This window comes from Herpailurus yagouaroundi, unplaced genomic scaffold, assembly GCF_014898765.1.
Source record: "Herpailurus yagouaroundi ecotype Mexico unplaced genomic scaffold, PumYag 198, whole genome shotgun sequence".
NCBI lineage: Eukaryota > Metazoa > Chordata > Mammalia > Carnivora > Felidae > Herpailurus > Herpailurus yagouaroundi.
The window spans coordinates 20,261,177-20,270,669 of record NW_024412429.1 but is presented as its reverse complement, the minus strand read 5'-3'; the positions used below and the strand labels follow the sequence as shown (position 1 = coordinate 20,270,669).

At 37.6% G+C, this 9,493-nt stretch overlaps 1 long non-coding RNA gene across 2 annotated transcripts in view; it reads right to left on the bottom strand.

Moving 5' to 3' along the window:
* Window positions 1-571: 571 nt before the first annotated feature.
* Window positions 572-9,493, bottom strand: part of LOC121013345 (uncharacterized) — a 17,732-nt gene continuing 8,810 nt past the window's right edge. For both annotated transcript variants that reach the window (XR_005782655.1, XR_005782654.1), the window contains exon 5: window positions 572-1,520. This is a non-coding gene — a long non-coding RNA (uncharacterized LOC121013345). The remainder of the gene's footprint in view (window positions 1,521-9,493) is intronic.

Sequence of the window (9,493 nt, the reverse complement as noted above, 5' to 3'; positions counted from 1 at the left end):
AGGGAGGGTATTTCAAACCAGTGGTTCTCAACCTAGAGTGATTTTGCCCTCTGGAGGACATTTGGCAATGTCTGGAGGCATATTCGGTCATCACATCTGGGTGGTGAGGGGTCTTGGTTACTGGCATCTTGTGGATAATGACCAGGAATGCTACCGTACATCATACAGTGCACTGAAAAGCCCCCTACAACAAAGAATTCTCCACCTCAAATTGTCAATAAACCAAGGTTCAACCCTGGTCCAAGCTTAAGCACATATAATGGGCAAAACACTTCCCGTAATTTATTTGCCACTAGACAATTGTCTCAGTTTTAGCTTTTTATACTTCAATAGGGATCATTATATAATGCACTTATAACTATTGGAATAACTCCTTGTCTTTCACAATATAAATGTGTTTGCTTATTCTCTGTGTAATCTAGAAACAGTAATCTAACATATGGGAGAAATTTCTGGTGTCTTCTCCTTCCAGCCATATGGTAGACTTCTACTTTTCTAACCCTGTGGATGTAGACAGGCTTTCATGACTAGCACTCACCAATGCCCCGTAAACAGAAGATACGTGTGTCACTTCAGGGTTAAGTGTTTAATAGCTGGTGCAAGACTGTTCAGTCTTCTCTTGCTCTGGTGTAGCGATTTCAGATGCAGAAGTTTATATGGCGATGACACCACCACATGGAAGCAGCATGGATCCCAATCATCATGTGGTGGGCAGCTGCCTAGAGCCTCGCCCAGATCCACATAGGATTCCACATGAGCAAAAAATAAACGTGTTCTAGGTTAAGACACGGCAGCTTGAGGGTTTTTGTTAATGAAGTTTAACTTAGACTTACTTGACCACCACACTAATGAAAGTAAAAACAGTATTGGTTGCATTGACATTTCATATTTAACCCGAACAATTCCTAAGATGGAATCAATAAATACGTTAATGTAGAATTGGTGGGAGATGGGAAAAGGAAATGATTGACCCAGTATCTTGCTTTTCAGAGTATCTCTATGTAATTATGACAACTATGCTGGGTCTGGCCTCACGGTTTTGTTTTCAAAGGGCCAGAGTCTGGAAATTTTGACTAAGTCGTTTTGTTGATAGATCATTCTTCAACCACTAACACGTATTTAATTAATATGTAGCAAATCTTGAAACCCTCTTGATATTCTAACTGACTCAAAATGCCATAACCATATGCATCGGACAACACATTGCTGACTGAGACTTCATGGCTTTTGCTTCAAGGAAACTCCTAGGCAAATTAGTCTTGAATTCCAGGACTTTTTCTGTCAATTCAGCCGGATTGAATTTGCAAAGCTTGCCCTCTTGAGGCCAAACAGTTCCAATCGACAAATTATTATACCTGGATGATAGCGAATAGTCTACTTGCTCTTGAAGCTACTAACTGCTGAGTTCTGGAATAAGCAGCAATGCAGAGTGAAGAGTATGGAGTCTGGAACCAGTTGTCCGGCTTTGTGTCTGGGACCTACCACCTCTTATCTGTGACATCTGAGGCCCAATCCTTCATCTGTAAAATATGAATAGTAAAAGTACCCATATTATGGAGATGTTCAGTTAAAGGTGTTGACTCATGTATAGGACTCAAAATAATATTTACTACAGAGCAAGTGTTCAAATAAAGTAAATTTACATTGTCTGTAGTGACTCTGAACTAGTATCTGCACACAATTTCCTCAGAGTGTTACATACATGAACTAGACAAGAAGTTACTATTCTTTGAGGGGCACCAACTGAACATTTCAAAATATATTCAAAACAGATACATTCAACAGTTTAGAAATATGACATAATCTATGTTGAAATGTCCTATCTTCAACAAGATCTCCATCAAACCATGAAGACATTCCCATGAAGACATTTGGGTTTTGTTTGAAACATTAAGATTTGTAAATATATCTTCACAAATGATGTTCTTAAATGGTTCTGAGAAAAGAGGTATTTGTTAAGTGTTCTTTCTCTCTTTTTTATTTCCTTTTAAAGTTTCCGGGCAATTGAACCAACATTGCAATGACTAGTTTAGACATGAAAATCATACTGCAGATAAAAAAAGCAGATACATTTACTTTAAAAAATGGCCTTTGGTGGATTCAAAGAGGATTTTCAATTCAATATAGGAATTAGTCATAAAATTGATTACTGTACATTTTCTGGAAGATTGTGTCAATTGACTCCGTGAAGAAATAGTTAAAAGTATATCCTGCTCCCACACAATAGTGGGACTTCCACACTAAGTCTGCCACACAAAATACAATCTCCTACAAAGTAAGATGTTATCATTGTATTTGGCTCTTTGATCTCATGAATATTAGATTATCCTGCACAATGTGAAAACAGAAGGCCATGAAGAGAATTGTCAAAATTGGCTAGAATTTCATTTATGTTTTGTCAAGCTGTTCTGCATCAACTGTTGAAAATTATATAAAAATGAAACATGGAATTAAAATTATAATGGTTAAGTAGGAATACATAACCTATGGAAAAATATTGGGAAATTTAATTTAATTTGGGAAATTTAATTTAATATTGTCTGATACTTTAAAAATTAATACATTTATGATTACTTAAGATTATATTGATAATGGGGCACTTTGTGCTTTTGATCTCAATCATATCATGTTACTATAGACACTTAAGAAAAGTGAGAGGCTGATAATTTACTCAGAAAGACACACAGAAAATCCACTTCGACATGCATAGCAAAGGACTTGCCAGGGACCACAGTACGAGCTACTCAATAGCCACTTAAAGCATGATTGATTTTTAGCATATTTTATGCATTGATAAAATGAACTGCATATTTATGAATATTATCTATATATCACTTTGTGCGGACAGCAGGGCGTATATTTGAGCTCCATTTAGAGCTGCAAAAACGGAGATTGGAGAGTTGATGATCTCCTGAGGTCACATAAGAAACGGCAGAGGCAGAAATTGACCTAACCGTGCTAGATATGCTCTTTATCTATTCAAAGATCACAGAGTCAGTCAATGGAAGAAACTAGGATGTGAGCTCAAATCTTTGATTAGAGTCTAGTGCTCAATCGATATTCATTCATCAAATTTTTAACGAGTACCTGCTACATAGATATTGAATGTTGATGTTCTTAGAGTGACCAAGCCCAAGTCCCTGATTAGACTTTATAATGCAGAATGAGACACAAAGTACTAAATGTACATTATAATGCAGTGCCAAAGTGAGTGGGGTAACAGGATGCTATTGCAGAGGAAATAAGGGGCTTCCTTCCTAGATTGGGAGAAGGGAAAAGAGGAAGTGTGGTTTAAGTTGAAAGCTGAAGGCTGTTAGGAACTAGACAAAGGAAGGGAGACGAAGGGGAAGGGGAATTCAGAGTAAGTACCCCAAGAAAAAAGAGAACATGGATCTTAGGAAAAAAGGATGGATTTCAGCAATGACTAAAAGAGACAGACAGTATGAGTGGAAGTCGAGATGTTGAGAAGCAACAAATGTCATCTTACAAACTGAACTTCGTGTGGAAACACTCATGATTTTTTTTAATGTTTTATTTTTGAGACAGAGGGAGACAGAGCGTGAGCAGGAGAGGGGCAGAGAGAGAGCGAGACACAGCATCCGAAGCAGGCTCCAGGCTCCGAGCTGTCAGCACACAGCCCGACTTGGGGATTGAACTCACAAACCGCGAGATCATGACCTGAGCTGAAGTCGGACACTCAACCGACTGAGCCACCCAGGCGCCCCAGAAACACTCATGATTTTTAAACAGGGTTGAGACACAATTTAGTTTGAATTCTGGTTAAACATGGCATATTGAGTGCATGTATTTACCTCCATTTGCTCCTAAAAGTCCAGTAACATGACAACAGATGAATTTAAAAGCTAAGTGGTGCCTGGGTGGCTCAGTCAGTTAAGCATGTGACTTTGGCTCAGGTCATGATCTCATGGTTCCTTAGTTTGAGCCCTGTGTCAGGCTCTGTGATGACAGCTCAGAGTCTAGAGCCTGCTTTGGATTCTGCATCTCCGTCTATCTCTCTGCCCCCCTCCTGCTCACGCTCTGTCTCCCTGTCTCAAAGGTAAACAAACATTAAAAAAAAAAAAAAGTTAAAAAAACCCAAATCAAATAGACTGAAAAAGGAGACAAGAGGAAATGAGAAATGGCTACAAATGTTTTGAAAATGGAAAGCATACCAGAAGTGGCAATTGACATAACAGAGCTGAGAATGCAGAAATCTAGGCACTTGTAAGAGAGATGCTTATAAGAAACTATGCAATGTAGAAGGTAGACCTGGAAAGACTTAGGAACCTGCAGGTAAAGATTCTTTTGAGGGCAATTAGGTAAACTCTGAGCAGTTTAAAGTTAGTTTAATATCACTTCAAAGTGCAGTTACTTGATGAGATCCTCTCTGCAAGTCTGTACAACATGTTACCATTCACATGCCTATAGAATACATAGGGTTTGCTATCAGGAGGAATTACATGGAAGGGGATATCAAGCATGGTGTAATGAAGGGCAAAGTGACGAGGTGGGTGGGTGAACATCTGCAGGCTGAACATGGAGACTTCTGTGCTCTCTAACTAGCAATGAGGCTTATAGCTCTCAGAAAGGAGACTGAGAAATTATTTTCTGGAAAATGTGAGCAACCAAAGAGAAAAGCACTGCAGACACTGAGTTGGAGAGGGTCAACAAAGTAGTAGCTGGGTCTCCCATCCAATCATCCAATGGTGAAACTCACCAGTCAATAATCCCTATTCATGCTCAATGAATTCCACTAATGATGGTGTCTCACTCTTGAATCAATGAAATATCAGGAGACATTGAAATATAGCCTCCAATATGTAAGCCAGAGACATAATAAAGATTTAAAACACTCCAAGAGAATTGTAGAAAATTTAGAAAAAATTTGGGAGAAAAATAGAGAAAAAAAAAGATCAATTTTTCAGGCAGGTATGAGAAAATATTTTTTTGTTTAAAATAAAATGGTGCTATTAGAAAAAAAATGGTGCTATTAGAAAAAAAGAATAAAGAACCAGAAGAATTCTTGGAGGTAACATATATAATTGCAAAAAAATCAATAGGAAATCTTTGAGAAAGAATAACCTCACTAAAAAATGAAATATAAGTGTGAGAAGTTGGATTATTTTTCAGAAAATATCTCCTCCTTTCCCCCACAGAGTAGAGGATATTCTCCCACTCTATTGATGTTGAGTTAGAACCACAAGGCCGAAAGATGTACGTAGAAGTGACAGTGTGCTGTTTCTAAACGAAAGTCTTAAGTGGCACATGAGTTTCTATTTGGCTTCTTGAACATCTGCCTGTTGAGAAGCCACTGGTCCAAGGAAGATGAGAAATACACATGGCAAATAACCCTGATCTGCCAAGCCCAAGTGACTCTAGCCAAACCTTGCAGAGCCCCAGTCAACTAGAGACCAGTGAGCAATAAACAAACAAACAAACAAATAAATGCTTTTTTGTGACACTGAGCTCTAGAGAATTTTATTACACAGCATTATTGCAGTAATAACTAAAATAATATAAGACAAAAATATAAAATCAAAACAAACATGACTCAATCCAAGAGTTTAAACAGCCAGATAATAGATATTTCACAAAGAGAGAACCAAAAACATTTTAGGGGAGAACATAGGAAAGAAACAATACATGAAAAATTCCCAGGATTGAATGACATAAATTTCTATATTCAAAGAGCCCAATGGGGACTCCTGGCTGGCTCAATCGGTTAAGCGTGGGACTTGGGCTCAGGTCATGATCTCATGGTTTGTGAGTTCAAGCTCTGCGTCAGGCTCTGCTCTTACAGCTGAGAGCCTGGAATCTGCATTAGATTCTGTGCTCCTTCTCTCTGCCCCTCCCCCGTTTGCACTCTGTCTCTGTCTCTCTCAAAAATAAATAATAAACATTTAAAATTTTTTAAAAAATAAAATAAAAGAGCCCAATGAATACAAACAGATCTACACCAAGGAAGATCTGATGAAATTTCAGAATATCATGGATAAAGAGAAGGATTAAAACTTCCAGACAAAATAAATAGGCTACATATGAAAAACAGTCAACCACAATGGAATTGGTCTTAATAAGGTAATACTGAAAGCAAAAACTCAATAAACAAATGCTTTTGAAATTAAAATTGAGAAGGTAAAGATTCTAAGCTAGAATCATGGAACTATTCAAACATTAAATCAAATATGAGGGTAAAGTAATAGTATTTTCAGTCATGTAAGCACTCAAAATTATTTACTTTCAAAACCTTTTTCCAGAAAGTTATTAAAGAATATGAGAATAAGATGAGGTAAACTTGAGATCAAAGAAGTGAGAGCTCCAACATATTAGAAGAAAAAATTCAGAATTATGGCAAGAGAAAGTTCTAGAACAACAGCTGTGCAGCCAACCCAAGATTTCAGTCCCAATTAGAGAAAGACAATGAAAGGCTTTAGGAGGAATATCTTCATGGAAAATAATACAGCCAACAGCCTAATAGTTTACCTAATATACTTGACAACCTTACTAGAGATTTTATAGGTCTTTTTGAGAGCTTGGAGGACATAAAGCAGAAACATAAGGCAGAAAAAGTGAAATGAGACATTACTTTTATAGTAAAACACAAGATCCCTTTGAAGGATTGAAGTTTCCATAAAGTACCTTTGTACGCATACAGTATTTTTTTACTGCATATTTGAATTATATGTACTGCATGCCTTTGTTTGGATTTCCTCAGAGCTGATTCAAAGATAATGTTTCAAATGTAAGTAGCTTATTTGGGAAGTAAAGGAAACACTGGGAGGAGAAAGGGAGGTGAGAGGAAGGAAAAGAAGCTCACAAAGTAAGAGGGAAACCAAAGGCAACTGCAAATTGTTCTCCGTACCCATAAAAATAATTTTGAAACCTAGTTGTTTCACTCAACCTTGTATTTTTAAGCTATCTCTACATATCCATGTAGTATTTCGCTTACCTTTATCTCCTGTATGTTATCCCACTATCTAAATAAATCATAGCTGGGGTGCCTGAGTGGCTCAGTGTGTTGATCACCCAACTCTTGGTTTCAGCTCAGGTCATGATCTCATGGTTCCTGAGTTGGAGCCCTGCTGTCAGTGCAGAGCCTGCTTGGGATTCACTCTCTCCCTCTCTCGCTTCCTCTCTCTCTTTCAAAATAAATAAACTTTAAAAATGTTACAAAAAATTAATAAATCATAGCTTATATACTCATTCTTCTTGTTCCTACCTTTCCTGATTACACTGAATGATGCAATATTTTTGCCCATGACTCCTTGTGAATATTTGTAAAAGATTGGGTTTTGTTTTATGTTTTTAGCACTGATGTTGGGTTATTAGGTGTGATAGGTTAATTTTTTATGTATGTATGTATGTACTTAGGTAGGTAGGTAGGCTTCACACCCAGCGCAGAGCCCAACATGGGGCTTGAACTCAAGATCCTGAGATCAAGAGTCAGATGCCCAACTGACTGACCCACCAGGTGCCCCATAGGTGTGATGGTTAATTTTATGAGTCAGCTCGTCTAGGATACGATACCCGGATATCCGATGCTGCTGTGAAGGTATTTTTTGGATGAGATGGACATTGAAATCAGTAGACTTTGAGTAAAGCAGATTACTCTCCATAAGGTAGTTGAGCCTCATCCAAGCAGTTGAAAACCTTAAGAAAAAGCCCTACTTGCCATCAGCACCTGGCCTTCAGAGTTGAGCAACAACCCTTAATTCTTTCCTGGTCTCTATCCTGCTAGCCTACCCTGCATATTTCTGACTTGCTAGTGTTTATAATCATTGTATAAGCCTCTTTAAAATAAAGGAATTCCTCTTTAGATCTACAAATTAGAGATTAGAGATATGTGTGTCTTTATATTTATGTAAACACTGTCAGAAAGCAAACATTTCCTGTCCCCTTCATGTTCCTTCTAGCCAGACTAAGAATCAAATTGACATGAGACATTAGAAAATCAAGTTCGCTCTTATATGTATGGGGAATCCACAAAGATCTGGAAATTCCAAAGACTGTCAAAGACAGTCAGGCAAAATGAGATATATATGTCATTCTGAATGAAGGAGAGTGGGGCAGGGGTCTGGAACTTCAAAGGGAAGGAATGCAACTCACAGGAAGATGAAAAAATAAATGCTTGTTAGACAAATGTTTGCTGGGTCCCTCAGAAACAATGGGACAGAGAGAACTTGAACAAAACCGACCTTGCTAGGTCCCTCCCTGTCTACCATACCTAGTTCATAGGATAATGTAGTTATCTATGGTGATAGTGCTCTTTTTGGAGCAGGTCCTCTATCTAAATTCTTTTTAGGCTATTGTGGGCAAGGCAAAGAATTTTTCCTGAAACTCTTGGGTTTTGATTGCTTCTTAACTCAAAATCATCTTCATGCCAAAGTGGCCCATCTTGGGGCAGCCTGCCGTGGGCCCCTATAACACATGCACATCCTACTGAGTCTGTTTCTTCAGAGAACTCTTCCAATACATCTAGTGAGTACACATAGAACTTTACCAGATATTGCCAAAATGTTCTACAAATATTCTAGGATTTTTACATTCCCATCATCAGTTAGGAGAAGGATCATTTCTTCACATTACTACCAGCATTTAACTTTGTCACACTATAATAGTTTTGACCAATGTGCTGATTGTGAAATATTATCTTGTTATTTTATTTTGTATTTTTTTCACTGCTATTATTTCTTGATTTAGAAGCTTTTCATATATCCCATTTGGTCATTCGTATATAAGGTTCTTTAAAAAAAACACATTAATTTTTTTAAATAAACTTTCATTAGTGTTTTGATTTACAAAGAAAAAATTACACAAGTGAAAAGTGTAGAATTCGATGAATTATCACTAAACAATTCCACCACAACTATCATCTAGGATTTAGATTCTAGATTTTAAAAAATCAAACACTGCCAAAACCTAGAATGTTCCTTCTAAATACTCCACCCTTTCTTTTCGCCAAATAATAAACACTATCCTGAATGCTAATCTTATTGTTTAGTCTTACTATTTTATAGAAGTGGAACCAGACCACACGAACTAGATTGAGTCTGGTTTCCTTTCCTCAACCTGTCTGTGAGGTCAGTCCATGCTGCAGAACAGAGTGATAGGTGATCATTTTCACTGCTGCTACATCGTTCATTGCATAACTACACAAAAATGTATTTCTCTAATCTGTTGTTGCTTAACATAGGATGATATCAGAAAACTTATTGCATGTTTTTTCAGTGCACACAAGTGCGTACTTAGGAGTAGAAATGTGTACCTTTACTTAAGCAGATGAAAGTTCTCCATATGGGGGGTGCCTGGATGGCTCAGTCAGTTCAGTGACTCTTGATTTGGGCTTAGGTCATGATCTCCTGGTCCCTGAGTTTGAGCCCTGAATTGCACTGTGCACTCACAAGGTGGAGTTTGCTGGGGATCCTCTCTCTTTCTCTTTCTCTTTCTCTTTCTCTTTCTCTTTCTCTTTCTCTTTCTCTTTCTCTTTCTCTTT